We start from the raw sequence: 12,146 nt of genomic DNA on the forward strand, positions 1-12,146 counted from the left end.
TTTCAAACATAATTATTGTTACAACTACTGTCCTCTCTTAATTTAATTACTTCCGGTAAGTACCTATTTATTCTTTAAGGAAAAGTGACAAATACCTCATATTTCCTATACGCTCTGAGCTTCGCTGGTGTCGCTCCTGGCGGATTACTAATTCAAGTTTCACTGGTAATTTTTAAATTCATTATTTAATTGTTATCGCTTAATATTTACAACGCAAAATAGTGATTAAATTGTAATCGATTTTTTTTAGATTTTGCTAATCATTTTGACGTTCTATTGATAAAATATGAATTTCTTACTTCGGATACTTTCACAATTATCGTGTAGATGGCGCAGATTAATTTATAAGTACATATTATGGAACATTAAAAAAACTTAAATTCAGCATTTAAAACGTAAGTATATTTAAGGTAAAAATATATACAACAGCTTTGACCAACTAATATTTATTATAATTAATGTTTTTAATTTTAATTTTAAATTGATCACTTTGACATTTATGTCAAATTTCCGGTAAACGTTTACAGACTTGCCACTACTGGCGCTCGCGAATTTGTAAATATCCCCTCTACGTACGAGCTCACAGCGTATAGTTCTGTCGAATGGAACTTATTTGTTTATTTTCGAGAGTACTGTTTACTTTTTGTTTTTTTTTTGTAATTTATTTATTACCATTCTATATTTCTATCTATCTAATCAGCCCTAAACATCCATCCTTGGATATAGGCCTCCTCTTCCTTCTTCCATGCCTCTCTATCTTGGGCGATTTGCATCCATTTTGACCCAGTGTGTTTCTTCAGGTCATCTGACCATCGCATCTGTGGCCTTCCCCTTTTTCGTTTGTGGTTCCATGGTCTCCAATGTATTACCATCTTAGTCCATCTTTCATCCTTCTGCCGTAGGGTGTGTCCGGCGAACTTCCATTTAAGCTTTGCTACTTGGGTAGAGACGTCTTTCACTTTTGTTTTGTTACGGATCCATTCGTTTCTTTTCCTGTCTGATAATTTAATGTTCAGCATTTGTCTTTCCATGGCTCTTTCTGTCTTTGCTATTTTTTCCATATTCTCTTTTGTAAACGTCCATGTCTGAGAGCCATATATTAAAACAGGGAGTATACATTGATTGAAGACTTTTGTTTTTAGGTATTGCGGGTATTTTCTGTTCTTTAGAATATAAGACAGTTTTGCGAATGATGCCCAGGCCAACCTTATTCTTCTCTTTATTTCTTCGGTCTGATTTTCTTTATTTAATCTAGTGATTTGTCCTAGATATATATATTCTTTTAATTGTTCTATTCTTGTTTGTGCCACTGTAATTACTAGTTCTTCTTGTTGATTGGTCATGGTTTTTGTTTTACTGTAATTCATCTTCAGTCCTATCTTTGTCGATTCTCTATCTAGTTCTTCCATCATTCTTTGTAATTCTTCACTTCTTTCTGCTATTAATACAATATCATCAGCATATCGTAAGTGATTCAGATATTGCCCGTTTATGTTTATACCCAAACCATCCCAGTGCAGTTGTTTGAACACATCTTCTAGCGCTTGGTTGAATAGCTTGGGCGAGATGGTATCTCCTTGTCTTACTCCTCGGTTTATTTTAATAGGCTCCGTTTGTTTCATTAGCTTGATAGTTGTTGTTGCCTTATCATATATATTTGTAATTAAGTCGGTATATCTGTAGTCTATTCTGCTGTTTTGTAGGGAATTCTTTACTGCCCAGTGTTCCACACTATCAAATGCTTTTTCGAAGTCAATAAATGCCATGTATAGCGGGATATGATATTCGTTAGCTTTTTCGATTAATATCTTCATCGTTAAAAGGTAGTCACTTGTACTGAACCTTTTTCTAAATCCGGCTTGTTCTCTTGCCTGGTATCCATCTAATTTAGTGGTTAATCTGTTTGTTAATATCTTGGTTAATAGTTTGTACATCACATTTAGTAAAGTTATGGGTCTGTAATTCTTTAGATCCTTTTTATCTCCTTTCTTAAATAGTAACAATGTTACTGCTTCGTTCCAAGTGTGTGGTATTTGTTTTGTCATTAATATTTTATTCATAAGTGTGTACAAAACTTCTGTAGTTGTTTTCCCACCATTTTTTAGCATTTCTACAGTTATCCCGTCTTTTCCTGGCGATTTATTATTCTTCATCTCCTTGAGTGCTCTTTTTATCTCATTCTTACTGATTTCTGGTTGTAAGTCGGAATTGACATTTTTTATTTTTATTTGTAATTGCTTAAGGATTTCTTGTGTTGGTTTCTGTTTTGTATTGTAGAGGTTTTTATAATATTCTTGTGTTATTTGTATAATTTCTTCTATATTATTGGTCTCTATGCCTTCTTTGTTCTTTATACTATTAATCTGTATGCTTCCAAGCTGTGGTTTTAAGCACTTCATATTTTTATTTTGTTCAATGGTTTTTTCTATTTTTTCTTCCTGTACTATCCTTTGACTTTCCTTGATGTTCCTTCTGATAGCTTTGTTTACCTCTTTGTAATCTACTGTGTTTCTCTTATCTTGTTCTATTAATGTTTTTCTTTTGCTCATGAGGTTTTTTGTTTCCTGGGATATATAGTTTTCCTTTTTTATTCTTGTTTGTGCTACCTCTTTTCCCGCCTTTGCTAATGTATCGGTTAATAGCTGATTTATTTCATCGATATGTTTGTTTTCCAAATCTCTAGTGGCCGGTATACTTTCCCTTATTTTTTGTTTATATTCCTCTTTTGCTTTCTTAAGTTTTCCCATATCTAGTTTCGATCTATTTTCCATTTTCTTTTTTGTTTCGAATTGGCTATTAATGCTGAGTTTGGCTCTGACAAGTCTATGATCACTACCGGTTGAGAAACGATTCAGCACTGTAACATCTTTGATGATGGCTTTTTCTGTTGTAAGGATGTAATCTATTTCGTTTTTAGTATTGCCGTTGGGACTTATCCATGTCCATTTTCTTTGCGGTTTTTTGTTAAAAAACGAGTTCATAGCAAAAAGTTGTCTTTCCTCCAAGTAGTTCATTAATGTATGTCCTCTATTATTTCTTTCGCCGTATCCATATTGTCCTATTCTGTGTTCGTCTTCGTCTATTCTTACCCCTAATTTGGCATTGAAGTCTCCAATTATTAGCGTCAATTTAGTTTTCTTTTCTTCCACAGCGAGTGTTATTTCTTCGTAGAAGTTTTCAATATCTTCATCTTTATATGTGCTTGTTGGTGCGTATACCTGTATAATTTTCAACGACGTTCTTTTTAATTTAAGCATAATGTAGGCTACTCTGTCTGATATACCCTTGGTGGATTGTATGTATCTAACGATTCTCTTGTTTATTATAAAACCAACTCCGTTGTTGGTGTTATCTTCATTACCTTTGTAGTACAGCATGTTTCCCGAGTTTAATAGTATTTTTTGTTCTCCTTTTCTTCTTATCTCTGACAGACCGATGACATCCCATTGTATATGAGTTAGTTCTTCTTCTAATTCGTGGAGTTTGGTGTCTTCATTCATGGATCTGATGTTATATGTACCTACGTTTAGTTTAGTCGAATGTTTGCCTCCCCCAGAATCCTTGAGGCGGACCGGTTTGTCGGTGTGGGACTGTGAGTTGTTATCTCTACCCACCTGGGGTAATATTCCGTTTGTTTTGTGATTCGACATGTTTTTCTTTGAAGAGGGTTTTTTGACATTAAAACGCCACGCTTGTCAGGCGAGTTGGCGAGTTTTCATTCAGCCGCCCATTCTGGGTCAGACGCTGTTGTCAGCCGCTCATTCTGAGTCAGACGCTGCTCTGTTTTGATTCCATACAAACCCTAAAATCAAGGGGTTGCCACGTCCGCCATCCATACCGTACCGAAGGTGTTCTTCTCCGCCATGGCTGCCGTTGTGGCGCCATTCTATATTTACTTACAAGTAATACTCAGTATGATATTCAAGCTATTTAATGTTAAGTCGATTAATCTCGTCAATAGTGCAAAAAGTTAAACACTTCAACAAAATAACTTTATAAGATACGTCCACGGGATAATAGCCATTTCCTAATTATTACCACTGACAGTACGTATCAATGATACTACGTCATATCGACGTACGTTTCAATTAATGTTTTGATTTAACTTTAAAATGAAAATGAATCGTGACGTATGGGTATGGGAAAAGATAAAAGGGAACAACTATATCCATGGTAGTTGTTTCTTTTTCTACGACCGCGACCGTGCTAAAACAGCCACTTTTTCGCACGCATTTCCTTTCCGAAATCTGTAATAATATGACTTTATAATAATATTATAATACATGCAATAAACTAATATTTAGATATTATTTACTAATTTATTTCAAATTTATCTTATTGTGTTTATGTTTTAATGAAATTAATGCGATGATGAATTATTTTAACATAATATTCAAAAGTCAAATCAGTAGGCAATAACAATGGTTTTGAATCGTCGTCATGGAAACCAATTTTATTTTATTGAAAATTTGGTTTTGACCACCTTGTCAGAGAACGTATGGAAACAATTCAAGGATCAGCTTGCATCTGGCCTAAAAACATAAAAGGTTGGCGATCATGCCAAGCGGTTTGCCCTCCTGTGCCTATCCACCTCGCAGGAAGATTAATATTTAGATAATTGTGAATTAGAGCAGTGTGATTAACTGGAGCACCGTAATGTAAAAACTGCATTCTTTGTCCAATATTAAATTAACATTTTGCTATAATACCATTCGCACGGCCGTCAAAAAATGTGGGCCAATCACATAATTCTCAACAATACCACCCCAAACATTTATAGACCACCTATTAGTTGGACTAGGGATGTTAATAGAGTAGGGATTGCTTGATGCATAGTAATGAAAATTATGCTGATTTAGTATTCCATTTGTGGAATTTTTGTGAAATATAGCTACAACTCCAAACAGCACATAATCCAAAAAAAAATCGGTCACTATGCACTTTTTGCATTTTATTTTATTTTATTTTATTGAACATTTGGTTTTGACAACTTTGTCAGAAAACGTTAAAACAATTCCAAGGATCAGCTTGCATCTGGCCTAAAAACATAAATGGTTGTCGATCAGGCCAAGCGGTTTGTCCTCCTGTGCATATCCACCTCGCAGGAAGATTAATATGTAGATAATTGTGAATTAGAGCAGTGTGATTAACTAGAGCACCGTAATGTAAAAACTGCATTCTTTGCATTCACACGGCATTCACACGGCCCTCAAAAAAATGTAGGCCAATCACATAATTCTCAACAATACCACCCCAAACATTTACACCTAGTTGGACTAGGGGTGTTAATAGAGTAGGGATTGCTTGATGCATATGCATAGTATTGAAAATTATGCCGGTTCCATTTGTGGAATTTTTGTGATATATAGCTACATCTCCAAACAGCACATTATCCAAAAAAAATCGGTCACTATGCAGTTTCTGCTGAGACATTTGGCAAAAAGCTAATCTACGATGATAATCGACTGTCAGTTTTGAGGATTGAGGACTGAGAATTTTTGGTGCCGAAGTTTGATTAATGCCATGTTGACGTGAAAGTACCCCGCACAAACCTTATGTAAATTAGGTCCCAGTGGATTTCTGAAAAGCATCCTGATAAAAAGTTCTCATGGGCACAACTCAATCGTATGAAGGATTTTCAAGATATAGAGGCACAAACTAGGAAAATTATAAGATTTACTGGGTATTCCAATTTCCTGAGTTACTGGTTATCTGGCAACATGTAGAAGTTTGGATCAAGGAAAAATACTATTAGCTTAGGATTTTTTCCTGGCTATCCAATGGCGACCTTTACTTTGACCTTGACTTTCAACGGACGTCATCTTCTAGAGTTTCGAGAGTTTTCGGCATTAAATTAATATAAACAGATTACTCATGGATTTTTGGGATCGCTAAACACGAATATGCCATCAGAATTGACCTCCGGAGGACGTGGTGGCCTGGGCCACTGCAAGGGACGTCATATTCTAGAGTTTAGATTGTTTTCGGCATTTAATTGATGCAAATGAATTACTGGAGGGTTTTTTGAGGTCGCTAAACGTATTCCGCTAAATGATAAATCACGTATTCCTGTTCAGCAACCCCAAAAACCTATAAGTAATCCGTTTGCATTAATGTAGTACCAAAGATCCTCGAAACTGCAGGAGCGCCTTTCATTGACCTTGGAAACCAGGTGCTCCGGGAGTCGGTTCTGGTGGCATATTCGTGTTTAGCGACCTCAAAAATCCCTCCAGTAATTCATTTGCATCAATTAAATGCCGAAAACCATCGAAACTCTAGAAGATGACGTCCCTTGTAGTGGCCCTGGACACCACGTCCTCCAGAGCTCAATTCTGATGGCACATTCGTGTTTAGCGGTCCCAAAAACCCATGAGTAATCTGTTTATATCAATTTAATGCCGAAAACCCTCGAAACTCTAGAAGATGACGTCCTTTGAAGGTCAAGGTCAAAGTAAAGGTCGCCATTGGATAGCCAGGAAAAAATCCTAGACTACTAGTACTTTTTCTTGATCCAACCTTCTACATCTTGCCAGATAACCAGTAACTCAGGGAATTGGAATACCCAGTAAATCTTATAATTTTCCGAATTTGTGGCTCTATATCTTGAAAATCCTTCATACGATTGAGTTGTGCCCATGAGAACTTTTAATCAGGATGCTTCGAAGAGTATTTTCCCAAAGTATGAACGAAATCCACTGGGACCTAATGTCCATAAGATTTGTGCGGGGTACTTTCACGAGTGCTGATATGGGGATCCTCAGTAGTAGCTAACTGTACTTCATATTCCTTTCATTCACTTCGAACAGTTTTCTCTCTCCTATGGCGCTACAGCATAAGTCGGGTCCTGGCCTCCCCTAGCATCCGCCTCCAAGTATCTCTGTTTCTGGCTGCTCTCCTCCAGTTGTCCACCCTTAATATCTCTCTAGCATCGGTTCTCACTTCGTATATCCACCTCTTCCTTGGTCTTCCTACTGGCTGACGTCCCACCATATTTCCGCTAAGCGTTCTACTAGGTGTTCTGTCGGTATCCATTCTAATAAGGTGACCTGCCCAGCGCAATATTTGTATTTTTGCATAATTTGCTATAGAGGGTTCTCTGTAATATTGGTATAACTCGTGGTTGAACCTTATTCTCCATATACCATTTCCACAAATGGGTCGAACAGTTTTGGTTCTCCAATTTTTCACATGCAACTGACCTAGTGCGAAAAAACGGTTCAATAATTTGTCAAAAGCTGTTACGTTTTATTTCATCCACTCAAGATTGTTGAATTCTGAATTAAAGTCGGCAATTTCTTAAACTTCCTTCTAATATCCAGATCATATCTGTCAACTCTTCTATAAAAAAATTCTTCTTCTTCTTTTTCTTTTATATATAAGCAGTACTGCCTGTTTTTATTCAACGGTGCCTTTAGTCTGCCCCTAAATTGTCGTTCCATCTTTTTCTTGGGCGTCCTATACTTCTTTTGCCTAACGGCGACTTGTACCTGGCTATTCTTACTATCCTTGATTCAGACATCCTGCTTATGTGTTGATTCGTCTCTTCTTTTCTGTTCTTTACCCAGGTATTTATATTGTCTACCCCACATATGCGTCTGATTTCCTCAATTCTTACCCTGTCTTGTAGTCTTTTTCCAGCAATCCTTCTCAAGATCTTCATTTCGTTGGTCTCCAGATGTCTTTGTAGAGCGGGCTGTATCGTCGCCCCCGTTAACGAAATTATTCCGATTCGATTTTTTTGCACAAACTTACTCAAAAAGAGGTCCTGATAGTAAATCCACAGGGTGCTAGGCGGTGCCGTGGTCGAAAAATTGTTTAAACAATTTTTTTTGAACAAATTCACAAAATAGTCATTTATGATATAAGTGTTAAAAGTACACGTTTAAGGCACGCATGTGAAAGTTTGCAGAATGAGCGATAGCGAGTTCTGCGATTCACATGAGTGCCTTAAAAATGTACTTTTTAACACGCATATCATACAATATTTTTTCTACAAACGTAATTACAGGACAATATCTACAAAAACTTTTTTCTATGGATGCTGTACAATGTGCAACTTCTCTCAGTACTTACATACATTCAAAATGAACAATTTCTCAGGCAGTGAGAAAAGTCGGCCATTGCAGTGAGAAATATTTTTTCTCACGGGTTCACCGCCGGTTTACATACATATGATCGCCATTTCCATGGTAACATCCACAATGCAAACACAATTATTTTTGTCAAACAAAATGTGTTCAAACTTGTCAATACTTATCAAAAATTACCTTTTAAGACTGTTTAACTGTGAATTATAATTTTAAATAAATAAAGTATATAAATATGAAGAGTATTAAATACCTATGTGTATATATGTATTTTATTTCAATTTAGGCATATAATATACCTACAAGCACCTAAATTATTTAATTTTGATGTTTGAACTCTTGACGCATCCATAGAAAAAGTACAGTGTACAACATGAGAGAAAATGACATATTTCTCTCTCGCTTGATTTGCGGCACTCGCCTCGTGCCTCGGCTCGTGCCAACAAACTTCTGCGCTCGTGAGAAATATGTCTTTTTTCTCTCTTGTTGTACAATATACTATTACTTGAACTTGACTCACATTCCATTTTTATATTTTTTTGACATTACATCAAAATTGCCTATACGGTCAATACGAACTGCAGTGCCTTAAATATTTTAAAGCACTATTAAAGTAGCATTTTTAACGCTCGTATTGAGTGCTAAAAATTGCATTTTTAACACGGTTGTAGAAAAATATTTTTTTGATTTTCAACAAATTTTTTTTTAGATAAATTCTATCATTCTGAACACAAAAGGTCTCTCGTAATTTTTCTCTAAAATGTATTATTTTCGAGTTATACGCGATTTAAAATTTGAAAAATTCGAAAAGGCCATTTTCAATGCTTAATAACTCGATTAAAAATTATTATTATTAAAGCCAAAAAGTGACTAAATCAAAGTCTAAAACCCCTCCTTCAAGATCCTGAAGAAAGGACCCCGCAGAAACCTTATGGGAAATGGCTCTTTGTCAAATGCTCTGAAACTTTGGGTTCGGGTAGTCCTTGATGTATAGAACAAAAGACTCAATGAGCGCGTAGCTCCAAAAAATCATGGTTTTAAGATATAAGCCTCTGAAGTTATAGGTACAGTGAGGACGTTTGAGTTGGAATAAATTCATTTCCTCGAGAACGGGCGACTCTGGAGATAAATTACAAATCAGGTCGATTTTTATTTTTAAATTATACTTTTTTTGGCATATATATCATACTAGTGACGTCATCCATCTGGGCGTGATGACGCAATCGATGATATTTTAAATAAGAATAGAGGTCGTGTAATTGCTCATTTGAAAGGTTATTAAATTCTCTATTCAATAATATAAACAATAACAATATTATTTATGCAGGGTGCCCAAATTTTTTTTAAATTTAATTAATTGAGACAAAAAGAAGAATGTATATAATTTATTTAATTCGAAATACAATTTACTGTTGTCCGAAACCAGGAAAAATATTTATTTGATAAATAAATATTGTTTTTCGCTTAAATTCAATATTAAAGCTGCCACCACCTGCCTCTTAGCAGTTTGAACATTTAATTTAAGCTAAAGGGATCGTGTGACAGCTCATTTGAAAGGTTATTTAATTCTCTATTCATTAATATAAACATTAACATAATTATTTATACAGGGTGGCCAAATTTTTTTTTAATTAAATTAATTGAGACAAAAAGAAAAATGTATATATTTTATTTAATTCGAAATACATTTTACTGCTGTCAGAAAACAGAAAAAATGTTAATTTGAAAAATAAACATTGCTTTTCGGTTAAATTAAATGTTCAAACTGCAAAGAGACAGGTGGGTGGCAGCTTTAACATTGAATTTAAGCGAAAAACAATATTTATTTATCAAATAAACATTTTTTTCCTGTTTTCGGACAACAGTAAAATGTATTTCGAATTAAATAAATTATATAAATTCTTCTTTTTGTCTCAATTAATTTAATTCAAAAATTTTTTTGGGCACCATGTATAAATAATTATGTTAATGTTTATATTATTGAATTTAGAATTGAATAGCCTTTCAAATGAGCTATCACACGACCCCTATTCTTATTTAAAAAAATCATCGATTGCGTCATCACGCCCAGATGGATGACGTCACTAGTATGACATATATGCCAAAAAATCATAATTTAAAAATAAAATTCGACCTGATTTGTAATTTATCTCCAGAGTCGCCCATTCTCGAGAAAATGAATTTATTCCAACTCAAACGTCCTCACTGTACCTATAACTTCAGAGGCTTATATCTTAAAATCATGATTTTTTGGAGCTATATGCCCATTGAGTCTTTTGTTCTACACATCAAGGACTACCAGAACCCAAAGTTTTAGACCATTTGACAGAGAGCCATTTCCCATAAGGTTTTTGCGGGGTCTTTTTTGTCATTATTTATAACAAAGCTGTTATTTAATTATTAACAATTAGCTCTATAGTCCAGGCTGTATCGTCGCCCCTGTTAGCGACATTATTTCGATTAGATTTTTTTGAACAAAGTTACTCAAAAAGAGGTCTTTATAACAAATTACAGGGTACCAGGCGCTTGGTCGAAAAATTGTTTAAACAATTTTTTTAAACAAATATAATCACAAAAATAATTTTTCCATTTCGAACAATTTTTTTAGATAATTTGGAACATTCTGAGCAAAAAACGTTTCCTGTGATTTTTCTCTAAAATTGATTGTTGTCAAGTTATACGCGATTTAAAATTTGAAAAATGCCAAAATAGCCATTTTCAAAGCTTAATAACTAAGCGTATAACTCGCCAACAATCGATTTTATAGAAAAATCACAAGAGACCTTTTTTGCTCAGAACGACCCAATTTATCTAAAAAAAATTTGCTCGAAGTGAAAAAGTTATTTTTGTAAATTTGTTTAAAAAAAATTGTTTAAACAATTTTTCGACCACAGCACCGCCTGTGAATTTGTTATAAGGACCTCTTTTTGAGTAACTTTGTGCAACAAAATCTAATCGAAATAATTTCTCTAACGGGGCGACCGACGATTCAGCCTAGACTATAGCGCTAATTGTTGATAATTAAAAATAACAGTTTTGTGATAAAATAATGACAAAAATTTGCAGCATCTTGAAGGAGAGGTTTCAAACTTTGCTTTGATCTTTTTCTGACTTTCATAATATAATTTTTAATCGAGTTATTAAGCCATAAAAATGGCCATTTTCGCATTTTTCAAATTTTAAATCGCGTATAACTCGACAACAATCAATTTCAGAGAAAAATCACAACAAACTTTTTTCGTCGGAATGACCCAAATTATCTAAAAAAAATTTGATAGAAATGAAACAATTATTTTTGTGAATTTGTTTAAAAAAAATTGTTCGACCGCGGCACCGCCTGGCACCTTGTGAATTTGTTATAATGACCTCTTTTTGAGTAAGTTTGTGCAAAAAAAATCGAATGGGAATAATTTTGCTAAGAGAGGCGACGATACAGTCCCGTCTATTGTGTTTTGCTTGTGTCTGGACTTGTTTCGGCAGTGTAAGTCATAATTGGCTTAAAAAAATTCAATTTTAAAATTAAAGACAAACCACACATATTATGGATTAAAAAGGTAATACTACGAAAACGTTCATTTTTTTAAAGCCTAGTGCTTTACCTTTGTTAACTGGTATCAGTGGTATTTTACATTAATTATATTAATATTAATAATTATTAGAAAAAGACATTATGACAAAGTGAAATATTCCACCCGGTCGTTCATTCTTATATATGTGCGGCAATCCAGTTTATTATTTTAGTAATATCGCGCTTATATTCCACAAAAAAAACACGCTAAATGTATACGTTATAAAGTGATTTCCATATTCCTTCCACGCCCCCTCCCTGTACACGTTGTTATTGTATTTCAGGTAAAGCCAACTTCGGATCGAGTTTCGCAAGTTTCATTTTGACTTTAATAATTTGTAATACAACTCCCAGGATCGGGGATCTGGGTAATGATCCTATTCTGGTGTTGCCACGTGCCTAGTTAATTTTTTCTCTTACCTCATCTTTGGGGTTAAAAACATCTTACCGAAACTTATTTGCAGAGACGTGGAAATTGGGGACGCCATGGT

At 34.5% G+C, this 12,146-nt stretch overlaps 1 protein-coding gene across 2 annotated transcripts in view; it reads left to right on the top strand.

Annotated features, from left to right (window-relative positions):
* LOC114330073 (G protein-coupled receptor kinase 2) overlaps positions 1–12,146 on the top strand; it is a 778,149-nt gene that overhangs the window by 446,830 nt on the left and 319,173 nt on the right. The gene's annotated exons all lie outside the window — the stretch shown is intronic.

This window comes from Diabrotica virgifera, chromosome 2 (assembly GCF_917563875.1).
Source record: "Diabrotica virgifera virgifera chromosome 2, PGI_DIABVI_V3a".
Classification (NCBI taxonomy): Eukaryota; Metazoa; Arthropoda; class Insecta; order Coleoptera; family Chrysomelidae; genus Diabrotica; species Diabrotica virgifera.